The 12,615-nt window shown below is 46.7% G+C and overlaps 1 pseudogene; it reads right to left on the bottom strand.

The window, feature by feature from the left end:
• Positions 1–5,537: 5,537 nt before the first annotated feature.
• LOC148529271 (zinc finger MYM-type protein 1-like) lies at positions 5,538–7,507 on the bottom strand (annotated as a pseudogene).
• Positions 7,508–12,615: the final 5,108 nt, after the last annotated feature.

Below are 12,615 nucleotides of genomic sequence, written 5' to 3'. Positions count from 1 at the left end.
ATCATTACTGGCTCCCATTACCACGTTGACCCAAAAAGACGCTAACCCTGCCCTATGGCCACCTGAGGCAGAGACTGCCTTCCAACTTTTAAAACAAGCATTTATTTCAGCTACAGTCTTACGACAACCAGATCTGGATAGGCCATTTCTAGTGGAAGTGGATGCGTCATCAGAGGCCGTGGGTGTAGTTCTTTCCCAGTGTTGTGACGATAATCGATTTCATCCCTGTGGGTTCTTCTCCAAGAAGTTTTCTCCTGTCGAGAGAAATTATGCCATTGGTGAACAAGAACTTTTAGCAGTAAAGTTAGCATTAAAAGAATGGAGATACCTGCTGGAAGGGGTCAAGTTTCCCTTTACTGTCTTCACGGACCATAGAAATCTTCTCTTCCTCAAGAATCTTCAGTGCGTGAGTCCTCGTTTGACCCGATGGGCGATATTTTTTGCTCGGTTCCAGTTCACCCTGACCTTCCGGTCTGGAGGCCTTAATCAAATGGCAGATGCTGTGTCCAGATCTTTCCGTTGTGATGACAAATCAGAGAATCAACAAAATACCCCTGTTTTGGAGTCAAGAGTCTTCGCTACCTTACAGTTACAGCCCCCTACAGGGAAGTCCTATGTGGCCCCGGAGTTAAGGAAGCAGCTCCTCACCTGGGCTCATTCCTCCCGCTTTGCAGGTCACTCAGGTACCCGGTAGACCTTGGAATTTTTAAAGAAAGGTGATTGGTGGCCATCCATGAAAGCAGACATGTCGGAATTTATTTCTTCATGTTCTTCGTGTGCTCAGCATAAATCTACACGTCAGGCACCGGCTGGTGAGTTATTGCGACTACCTATTCATCACGTCCATGGACGCATCTCTCCGTGGACTTTGTCACAGATCTGCCGAATTCTCAAGGGTTCACTACCATCTGGGTCGTAGTAGACCGATTCTCTAAAATGGTCCATTATATACCACTGAAGAAATTGCCTTCTGCCCCTGACCTGGCTCACTTGTTCATTCAACATATTTTCCGTCTCCATGGTCTTCCAGCTGAGATAGTCTCTGACCGTGGTGTTCAGTTCACAGCAAAACTTTGGAGAGCCTTATGTTCTGTATTGCAAGTAAAGCTAAATTTTTCTACGGCTTATCACCCACAAAGCAACGGTTCCACTGAGAGGGTTAATCAAGACCTTGAGACCTTCCTGAGGATTTTTATGACATCTTCCCAGGACAATTGGTCTGCATTGTTACCATGGGTTGAATTTGCTCATAACGCCTCCTACCACTCTTCCACGAACGAAACGCCATTCCAAGTGGTCTACGGCATTCGTCCTCGGGTACCTGAATTTCAAAGCCTGCCCATCCCAGCTGTAGAAGACACTGTACGGAAATTAGCTCCAATCTGGTCTCAAGTTCGTACTGACCTGGAGAAGGCGTCCTCTCGTTACAAATTTCAAGCTGATAAGAAGCGTAGGAAAATACCACGTATGCAAGTTAGAGACCAGGTCTGGTTGTCCACCCGGAACCTACGACTTCGAGTGCCATCCATGAAATTTGCTCCACGCTTCATCAGGCCCTTCTCCATCATAGAAATCATTAACCCCGTGGTTTATCGCCTTCAACTACCCCCTTGTCTGAAGATTCCCAATTCCTTTCATGTCTCCCTGTTGAAACCCCTGGTGCTAAATAAATTTCACAGACTCCTGCTTGCTTCTCCCCGTGTCCAGACTGAAAGGGGCATAGAGTTCTAGGTCTCCCAGGTCTTGGATTCCTGTCTCCGCAGAGGACATTTGCAGTACCTACTGGACTGGAGGGGCTACGGCAAGAGCAGTGAGACATCAGGTGCAGCGGTAGGTGACTTGCTGAGTATTGTCCCCGAAGCCCAAATTACTTCCATGCAATTCTCCATATCGGAGTTCCTGCGGTGATGGTCATGGGCACAGCCAGCTGAATCACCTGATAGATGTCACGGCCAGGGTTTCTCGGCATGGTAGTCACCGGGTATTACCCGTGCGGTCGTTATGGTGGGGGGTCTCTGGCAGTGGTGCTGGGGCATTGGCTGTGCGTGGTTCTGTGCGGGCACATTGTCACTAGGCCTGATGAGGTCTGGCGGTGTTTCTGTTTTGTTGGCATGGGCACCGCCATCTTGCCTGCGGCCATGTGATTCCGGCTGTCCAATCCTGGTAGGTCATGTGCTCATTCCAGCCAGTCACAGCACGGCACTGAGTATTTAGGTAGTTCCAGAGCCTTCCTTCCTTTGCCAGTGCAACGTTTTTCTCAGCTGCAGCTGAGAGAGAGTACCTGTGCCTTACCTGCCTGTCTGTTTACGCTACTAGCCTGAAACTTGCCTGTTCCAACCTGCTGGACTTACCCTGCACCCTCCACATACCTTTTCACCTGCCTGAGTACCTTAACCTGCTGTTCCCTGCACCTTTCCTCCCTTCACTCCCAGCTGGGCTTCATTACCTCAGCCTGCATTTGTTACAGCTCACCATACCTGCACTCGTTACAGCTCATCATTCCTGCATTCAGTTACAGCTCATCATATCTGCATTCTGTTACAGCTCACCATATTTGTTTACTGGACTGTTCCTGCCTGTCACTATCTGGACATTTCCCATTAACCCCCAGTACAGTAATCAAGTACACTTTAGTGCTATACCTGGACTTTTTATTTGCCATTCCCATGTCTTCTAAGTCACTTATTAAAAACCTCACTTTTTCATTTAAGTCTGCTTCTGTGTCTGCTCCTATCACCACAACAAGTTCAGAACCTCACAATAGATACTTATCCAGTGGTAGCTGTGTCAGTTCTCAACTGACTTGCTCATCCAATGGACAGCTACCTGGGGGTATAAACAGGACTCCAGGTGAACAGGTAATTGCTGTTTGCTTTATTCCAGGCTTCACATACAATCTTCCAGATTGTACATCAGTGCTACAGAAAACCTTTGCCTGTGTGTGCTATTTCAAGTGCCTTTGCCTGTGTATTATTTACAAGTGTCATATCCTTGTGCAGCAGCGTGATAGACCACCTTTGCCTGTTTGCTAATTACAAGTGCCATATCCTTGTACTGCAGTGCTACAGAACACCCTTTGTCTGTGTGTGCTATTTCAAGTGCCTATGCCTGTGTATTATTTACAAGTGTCATATTCTAGTGCAGCAGTGGGTCACAATACTTTTGCCTGTGTACTCTCGGCCTGATTCAGAGCCGCTCGCTCTGACAGAGTGCTCGCTCTGAATCAGGGCCTTTTTTTTTTTGGAGCGGCCTCTTGGCCACTCGCATAGCTGTGGGTGACCACCCACACCTATAGCGAGCGGCCATGATAATGGTCGCGATGGTCAAGACCATTGCGACCATCGGGCTTGCGACGAGACCCTTGTGGTAGGGTCTCATTCATCGCAAGCCCCAGAGAGCTTTCGGCTCTAACAGAGCCGGAAGCACTCCACTGACATCACTTGTGATGTCAGTGGGGCCGCCCCCAAATGGCAGGCGTTCTCATGGGAATGCCTCCGTTTGGGCAGCCACCCCCCCGGCCCGCCCACCAAACGGAGCGAGCTGTCACTCAACATCGACAGCTCGCCCCCTTTGGTGTGAAACCCGGAGCGACGGAGTGCCCATCGCTAGCCGGGTCTCGCGCATGCGCACGATGGAGCCGGCTCTGTCGTGCGCATGCACTGTGGGCCACCATCGACCCGGTTGTGAGCATTCAGCCCTTGCGACCAGGTCTGAATCAGGCCCTCGGTACTCACAGTAGTGTACAAGTGCGGATCCTCCTCCTCAAGTCAGCAGCATATCCTCATTCTCCAGGGTTAGTTGCAGAACATACTCCTCAGTGGTTTTCTTTTGTCTGGTCTCCCACAGCACCTCTTCAGGATACATTTCTATTGTACTTACTCTGTACTAGTGGTACAGAGATTATGGCCCTCATTCAGAGGCGGTCCCAAGAAGCGATCGCTCTCTCTGAATGAGGGCGGCCGCTTCTTTTTTTTAGTGCGGCCTCCTGGTCGCTAGCTAAGCTATGGGTTTGGGTTGGGTCTCAGCAAGCTCAAGCCCCAGGGAGATTCCTGCTCTGATCGAGCAGGAAGCTCCCCACTGACATCACTGCTCATGTCAGTGGGGCCGCCCCCAAACGGCAAGCGTTCCGTCGGGTATGCCTCCATTTGGCCGGCCATCCCCCCTGCCCGCCTCCCAAACGGGGCGAGCGGTCAATCACCATCGACAGCTCGCCTCCTTTGGTGCAAGACATGTAGCGATGGAGCACCCGTCGCTAGCCGGGTCTCGCGCATGCGCACTTTGGAGCCGGCTCTGACGTGTGCATGCCCAGTGGAATAACATCGACTCGGTAGCGAGCGCTCAGCGCTTGCGACCGGGTCTGAATAAGGCCCTATCTCTCTAGAGGGCCTAAGCGGTGTGTCTTTCTCCATTCCCACTCACATCGGATCTCTGACCTTGAGACTGCTACCTGCTTGCCGGGCAGAGGCGTCACTAGGGTTTGTGTCACCCGGTGTGGTAGCTCATGGTGTCACCCCCCCATCCTTAGTACTGTTTTTGTACTATCACTAAATGCAATGGCAATAGTAATAAAATAAACAGCTAACAAAACTAATGTTATACCTTTAAAATACAATATCACAGGTAAAACATTATAACATTTACATAAGTGTTATGCAAACTAAACTCAATGCCTAAATTATTTGACTCAACAGTTTCATGACTTACTGGCCACAAACTTAGACTGTAAAACGGTTTTGCATTGCAATGAGGTTTTTCATGTGTTAGCCAGGATTCAGAAGGGCAACATAGGGATGAAGACATTAAGAGAAACTCTCATGAACAGCACGCCAAACCATACTAAATTTATTATATTCAGCAAAATATATCACACAAAGTATTCATTTGCACACCTCGATAATTTAATTTGAAGTAATACCATAAAAAACATAAACAGTAACAAATACAAAAGCATTTTAGCACTTAATGAACATCTCCACAAAAAAAATCAAAACTTTCCTTTCCTGGCCTTCACAGCTGCAAACTTGTGAATCACTTCATCAAAGTCAATGCCTTTTGCCATCTCACTTTCAACTGATAAAATTGCAAGGTCTGAAAGCCTTGACTGTCCCATGGTAGATCGCAAATAGTTCTTTATAAGTTTCAGCTTTGAAAAGCTCCTCTCACATGAAGCCACAGACACACAGATCGTCAAAAATAATTTTAGACTTTGTGAAAGGTTTGGTAGAGATTCTACAAAGTCCCATTCTGCTATGAATTTCAAAATATCTAATACTACCCAATCTTTGGCTTTTTCTTGATCAATCTTTGCTGCTTTCAGGTGCCTTCTTAGCCTTGGTATTTCTATTAAAAGAGCACTTTCAGATAACTCATCATAGAAAGTCGTTAATTTTGGAATCGACACCTTTAACTGTTCATCAGTGGCAGATATGAGACTCTTTGCTTGAACAGCTTCAAACATGGCTGCTATTTTCTGGATGGCTCTTGATCTGATCTGAAGCTCAGAATGAAAGCGATCAATGCACTCAAGCATCGCCCTCCTATTTTCTTCTTGAAGAGAGTCCAGCATCACATGCTTGTTCCCCTGCCAACCTCTTCTTGACCCTGGCTCTTCTCTGTACTGCAATTCCATATTCTTCTGACTTTGAAAGTGCCTGTTCAATTGCATGCTCCACTAGTTGACTGCGTTCTTCATGTAAAAAAAGTTTAAGCGCCTCTAACTTTGTCACCACCTTGTCAAGAGTTAAGCCCTTTGTCTGCAGGTACTGCTGTGTTGGATTAACTTCCTGAAGTACATTACACCAGAAGTATAGGTAGCACAGAAAAGTGAAATCACAGACAGCAGGCAAAAGAGTTTGTGCTGCTCCCCTTGTGTCCAAATTTTCATGTAGATCACAAAGAGCTTCGATCGGAGCTTCGATCGCCTCCACAAACTTTTCAAACTTCTCCTTAACTGGTGTAACAGCAGCATGATGAGCACTCCAGCATGTTGTTGACAGCCTTTTCACTGAGACTCCAATATGTTCCATTAACACATCCCATCGATGGGTGGAAGCAGCAAAGAAAGAAAACATTCTTTCAAGAGTCCCAAAAAATGTCACACATGATGCATTTTCAGCAAAAGAGTGCTGACCACACAAATTAAGTGAATGGTCCACACATCCACTAAAAATAGCCTTCCTGTTCTTTTTTTTAAGAATGGCTTGCACACCTCCATGGATTCCAGCCATAGTGGCAGCATTATCATAGCCTTGAGAGCGGCACATCATTATGTCCAGTCCATCCTTTTCCAGTGTTTTAAGAATGTCAGAACTGAGGTCAGCAGCGGTTTTCCCCTTTAAAGGAAAAAATGCAAGAAATACCTCTTTTACTTCAACTTTCATATGGTTGATTTTTACATATCTGATCACTTCGGACATCTGGTCAGTATGTGATATGTCAGGTGTGCTGTCAAACATGATCCCAAAACAGTTTGCAGACTTTATGTCAATGACAAGCTTCTCCTTCACATGGTTTGCCAAGGCACTTATAAACTCATTCTGAGTGTTTGGTGCAGGATAAGATATGACACTTTAAGTTTACATGTGCTCTGTTTTAATCTCATAAGGTGCTCTTTCAGCACTGGATCATATTTTGACAGCATCTCAACCATCTCAAGAAAGTTCCCTTTATTTAATGAAGTTTCATCTTCCTTGTGGCCACGGAATGCTAGATTCTGCTTGGCAAGAAACAATGTTATATCAAGCAATCTGTACAAGATGTCCCTCCACTTTTTCTTCTCCATTTCCATTAAAGAAATACTTTTGGCATCAATGGTTTTGTGCAGCCTAAGTCCTGCTGCTAATGTTTTCCACTTTTCAAGGCAACATAGGTGCTCTTCGGATGTCTCATGGTTATATACTTTAGGGTTCAGTTTCCACCACATCTGAAACCCAGTCACAAATTTGGATGTCATACTTGTAGTACTAACTGCAAACAGTCGGCAGCAAAAACAGTATAATTTGTTGCTGACAACTGAGTAAATCATCCAAGACCGTAGAATTTTCTCGCCATTTGGCATCATCTTGTAAAACCACTCTTTTGAAACCTGACGTACACCACCCTTTGCTTTTCCATCTGAATCTTGCCTTGCCACTGCACTGAAAGGACCATCTTTGTTATGGAAATAAGTACTTCCCTTTTTGATGATTTCAACCCGAAAGTGATCTGGAACTGGTATTTCCCAGAAAGAAACATCATGGAAAATTTGCAAATCTTTCTCCATAACATCACTCATCTCCGTTGCAGTATCAAGGCTAGAGTCACTTTCAGCACTTTCTTCTGCTTGACATTCTTCCATTTCCACTCCTTGTTTTTCTGCTGTAAATTCTGCAATTTCCACTTCTTGCTCTTCTGTAGAATGCATGCAATCATCAGAAGAATTAGTATTATCAATTGGAAACTGACACGGAGGAGCTGTGTCTTTTGATGAACCCTGGCCATCATCCTGTCTTTTGACAAATTGAAGCATTGATCCAGCTTGCGTTTTCAGTGCTTTTTTTCTTGTTTCTTTTGCCTTCCTTTGCTGGCATCCACTTGGCCTCTTTGCTTTATGTACACCATGATTGAATATCACTGCACAATGTAAAAATGCATAATAGAATTTTTTTGCAAAATAAAATAAAAATATGTAAAATGTAAATCTATTGTAAATAGTACAGACAAAGGAAGGAAAACCTTGGACCATGTGATTCTGCTGTTACCCTGCCAGGTTAATTACAAGTGCAGAACACTGCATGAGGAAGTTAATTTAAATATTTAAATATACTAGGGGTGAGCGGGTTCAGATTTCTGAAATCCGAACCCCCCCGATCCGAGGATCCAAGGGTCGTCAATCGCTTGAAATCAGATCACTTTATTTTGGTGACCATACTTGAACCTAGGTTTAAGTCTTTCTTTCCTACGGACATAAATCTGAAAAGATGCAAAGAGCTGTTGGTGAAAAAATTGTCAGCTCAAGCAGCATGTGACATGGCGGCTTCTCCTCCATCAGTTTCTGCAGCTGTCAGGAAAAACACTACATTTTCCTAAGAGACCCACTGCTGTTGGTGATGCAGATCAGTCAGCAAAAACTAATGACATCTGGTTGGGTCTGAAAGAACTGCGTACATTGAGTGACTTTGTCTGATATGGTCACTATACAGAGAATGGTGGATGATTATTTTAGGGATAGCATCCAAATAGGCATGTCAGACAGTTTGTTTCACTACTGGCAGGAAAAAGAGGCAATTTTAAGTCCCTTACACAAACTGGCTTTGCTTTACTTAAGTTGCCCACCCTCCCGTGTGTACTCTGAAAGAGTTTTCAGCGCAGCCGGGAACCTTGTCAGTGATCGGCATAGGAGATTTCTGTACGTCCCCAAAATGTGGAAAAGATGATGTTCATCAAAATGAATTACAAATTCCACAAGGAAGACCTTTACCAGCAATTAAGTCAAAAAAATACAGAAGCGTCTCTAATGGTGGATTCCAGTGGGGATGAATTAATATTGTGTGAAGAAGAGGATGTACACACTAGGGGTGAGCGGGTTCGGATTTCTGAAATCCGAACCCCCCCGAGCCCCCCCGATCCGAGGCCGATCCGAGTCAGGCTCGACTTTTCCCGCCTGACTCGGATCTGAAATCGAGGCAAAACGTCATCAACCCGCCTTCCGGATCTCGCGGGTTTTGGATCCTATATAAGGTACCCGCGTCGGTGCCATTTTCTCACTCGGCTGTGGACAGTGAAGAGGGAGGGTGGGAGTTAGGGCTGGCTGGGCTGTGCAGTGTAGTGTAGTGTAGTGCAGAGTAGTGTTGTGCTGTGCTGCGCTGTGCTGCTGTTGTCCATAGGGGCTGTGTCCACTACTTCAAAGTCCATAGGGGCTGGCTGTGTTGTGCTGTGCTGCTGTTGTCCATAGGGGCTGTGTCCACTACTTCAAAGTCCATAGGGGCTGGCTGGACTGTGTTGTGCAGTCAGTTGTCCATAGGGGCTGTGTCCACTCCAAAGTCCTGTGCAGTGTCCCAGTCCTAAAGGGGTGCTGTAGTGTTGTCCAGGGGGTGCTCTGTCTGTCAGTGCTAAAAAAAAATATTTTTTTTCTGTGTTTGTGAATTGTGTGCGCAGTAGCCGCACGTGCATCAACAAAGTAGTGCCAAGCGTGCGCCTGTGTCATAAGTAAAGGGCCAGCTGGCTTGACCGTTAAAGGGTGCTGTAACCCCCAAAGTACACTCCAAACCAAATAAAAAAATATTTTCTGTGTTTGTGAATTGTGTGCGCAGTAGCCGCACGTGCATCAACAAAGTAGTGCCAAGCGTGCGCCTGTGTTATAAGTAAAGGGCCAGCTGGCTTGACCGTTAAAGGGTGCTGTAACCCCCAAAGTACACTCCAAACAAAATAAAAAAATATTTTCTGTGTTTGTGAATTGTGTGCGCAGTAGCCGCACGTGCATCAACAAAGTAGTGCCAAGCGTGCGCCTGTGTCCCATAAATAAAGGGCCAGCTGGATTGACCGCTAAAGGGTGCTGTAACCCCCAAAGGGCACTCCAAACAAAATAAAAAATTATATTTTTTTGTGTTTGTGAATTGTGTGTGCAGTAGCCACACGTGCATCAACAAAGTAGTGCCAAGCGTGCGCCTGTGTCCCATAAATAAAGGGCCGGCTGGATTGACCGCTAAAGGGTGCTGTAACCCCCAAAGGGCACTCCAAACAAAATAAAAAAATATTTTCTGTGTTTGTGAATTGTGTGCACGTGCATCAACGAAGGAGCAGCGCCAAGCGTGCGCCTGTGTCCCATAAGTAAAGGGCCGGCTGGCTCATTTCTTAAAGGGTGGTGTAACCCACAAAGTGCACTAGTCTCCAACAAAAATAAAAAATTATTTTCTGTGTTTGTGTGCGCCTTAGCCGCACGTATATATCAATATAACATAAATTGAGGACCAAACTTTCTCCGATAAAAATAAAATAGGGAAAGATCAAGAACCACTTCCTCCTAGTGCTGAAGCTGCTGCCACTAGTCATGACATAGACGATAACATGCCATCAACGTCGTCTGCCAAGGCCGATGCCCAATGTCATAGTAGAGGGCACATACAATCCCAATCAGGCTCCGGGGGAGACAGTTGTTGTCCGTGGGATGAAAAAGCCCATCACGGTCATGCCTGGGCAGAAGACCAAACATTCCACCTCTTTGGTCTGGCAATATTTCTATCCAAATCCGGACAACAACTGTCTTGCCATATGTACCATATGTAAAGGTGAAATTAGTAGGGGTAGGGACGTTAACCACCTAGGAACATCCTCCCTTATACGGCACTTGCAGCACGTTCATAAAAAGTTACTGTCAAGTTCAGAAACTTTGGCTAAGACCGTAAGCAGTCCAGGGACACCTAAATCCCTTTTTCCTGTTTTATCCAAGGAATCGGTGGATGAGGAGGATGAGGACGACATCTTGCCTCCGTAGAGCCAGTTTGTGCAGGGACACATTAATTGCCAGCTTGTTTTGTGGGGGCCCAAACGAACCAATCATTTCAGCCACAGTCATGTGGCAGACCCTGGCGCTGAAATGATTGCTTTGTTAAAGTGTGCATGTCCTATTTATACAACATAAGGGTGGGTGGGAGGGCCCAAGGACAATTCCATCTTGCACCTCTTTTTTTTCTTTGCAGTATGTACTGTTTGGGGTCTAGTTTTTCAAACTGCCATCCTGTCTGCTACTGCAGTGTCACTCCTAGATGGACCACGTGTTTGTGCCGCCCACTCGTGTCGCCTAGCATAGTCATCCAGCTACCTCGGTGCAATCTTTTGGCCATAAAAACAATATTGTGAGGTGTGAGGTGTTCAGAATAGACTGGAAATGAGTGGAAATGAAGGTTATTGAGGTTAATAATTGCATAGGAGCAGAAAAATCCACAAATTCTGTGATTTAAGCTGTTTTTATGCTTTTTTAAAAAAAAATACAGATCCAAAACCCAGAACCCAAAACACGGAAGGGTGGTTTTGGCAAAACCAATCCAGATCCAAAACACGAAGAAAGATCCAGATCCAAAACCAAAACACGAAAAGTGGCCGGTGCACACCCCTAAAATATACCCTGTTAGTCAATGAGAAAAGGTGTTTATTTTACCCCTAATAAGTCAATATTGAAATCAATGCAGGGTTCAAAAACATGCAAAATTTAGAAAAGGCAAACAAAACATTTTGAAAAACAAAAAAAAAGTCATGTTAATATATGTATACAGATATGTCCTCATACGCCAGGTCGCTTAAGAATCTTCTAGCATTGGGCATCTTCTTTGCTTGTTTCTAGCTAAAAATGCATCCTAGTTGCAATGTAATGTGACTAGGACGTAAAAGGAGGATTAATTTAATATATGACACTCAGGGTAACTAGGGTAGTGCGACCAGTGCCATGGCACAGGGCACCGCAGGGCTGGAGGCGCTACTCGGGCCTGTCAATTTTCCTGTTTATTATCATTCTCACTTGTAGCTTCCTCTTCTTTTATCCCCAGCATCTCCTGGCCTCTCCTGTCTCTTCCCTGGCCCCAACATCTCCTGGCCTCCCCTATCTCTTCCCTGGCCTTTCCCCATGAGGCCATGGCCTTTTTTCAGGTGCACTATTTTATGCACCCATTTAAAAAATGGGGGGGCACCAATGCTCTCTTATGACACTTGTATATCTGTGTGCAACTGAGTCTCTGACTCTGTATATAAAGTGCAGTAGTAGCAGCTGCAGCTTTCTCCCAATACAAGCTCTGATCTGTATACTGACACCAGTGGCGTAACTAGGGCAGGGGGGCGGGGTTCGTGCCCTGGGCGCCGTTGGACCGGCGGCGCGGGGGGGCGCCGCCGGCCACGGTACCGGCCCGCCCGCCCTAGTTAGCCAGTGTAGCGCCGACTGCAATGAGTGCGGTCAGCGCTACACATTTACACAGGACTGGCGCTAGGCTTCCAGCGCCGGTCCTGTGCTGCACACCTGAGCCCGTTCCCTCCCCCAGGAGGAGGGCTCAGGCTGTGCATAACACACGCATCGCCGCCAGCGCTGGCTGCGATGCGTGTGTTAAACAGCAGCCAATGAGAGTCAGATAGACTCTCATTGACTGCTGCAGCACCCACTGCAAGAGCCGGACTTCCGTCCAGCTCCTGCAGTGGGTAATGGGACTGACGTCATGACGTCTGTCCCATAATGCTGAGCGCGCCCGGGCGCTCAGCATTATGTAACCTAGGTTATTTTTGTAACCTATCTGCACAACGGGGGAGGGGGGGTGGCTACTACCGGGGGGACCTCTACTGGGGGAGGGGTGACTACTACTGGGGGGACCTCTACTGGGGGAGGGGTGGCTACTACTGGGGTGACCTCTACTGGGGGAGGGGTGGCTACTACTGGGGGGACCTCTACTGGGGGAGGGGTGGCTACTACTGGGGGTGCCATTGGGAGCACCTACTCTACTGGGGACTACTACTTGGGGGGGAACTACCACTGGGGGCATTATGAAAGGGACCTACTAGAGGAACTGCACTCGGGGGACCACTACTGGGGGCAATAATAGGAAGGGCCACTACAGGGGCACTGGATAGGGGGGAATCACTACAGGGTGCCTGCATAAG

This window comes from Taudactylus pleione, unplaced genomic scaffold (genome assembly GCF_031769625.1).
Source record: "Taudactylus pleione unplaced genomic scaffold, aTauple2 ptg000085l, whole genome shotgun sequence".
NCBI lineage: Eukaryota > Metazoa > Chordata > Amphibia > Anura > Myobatrachidae > Taudactylus > Taudactylus pleione.
Note: the sequence above shows the minus strand (reverse complement) of the source record. Positions and strands in the feature narration are given on the sequence as shown.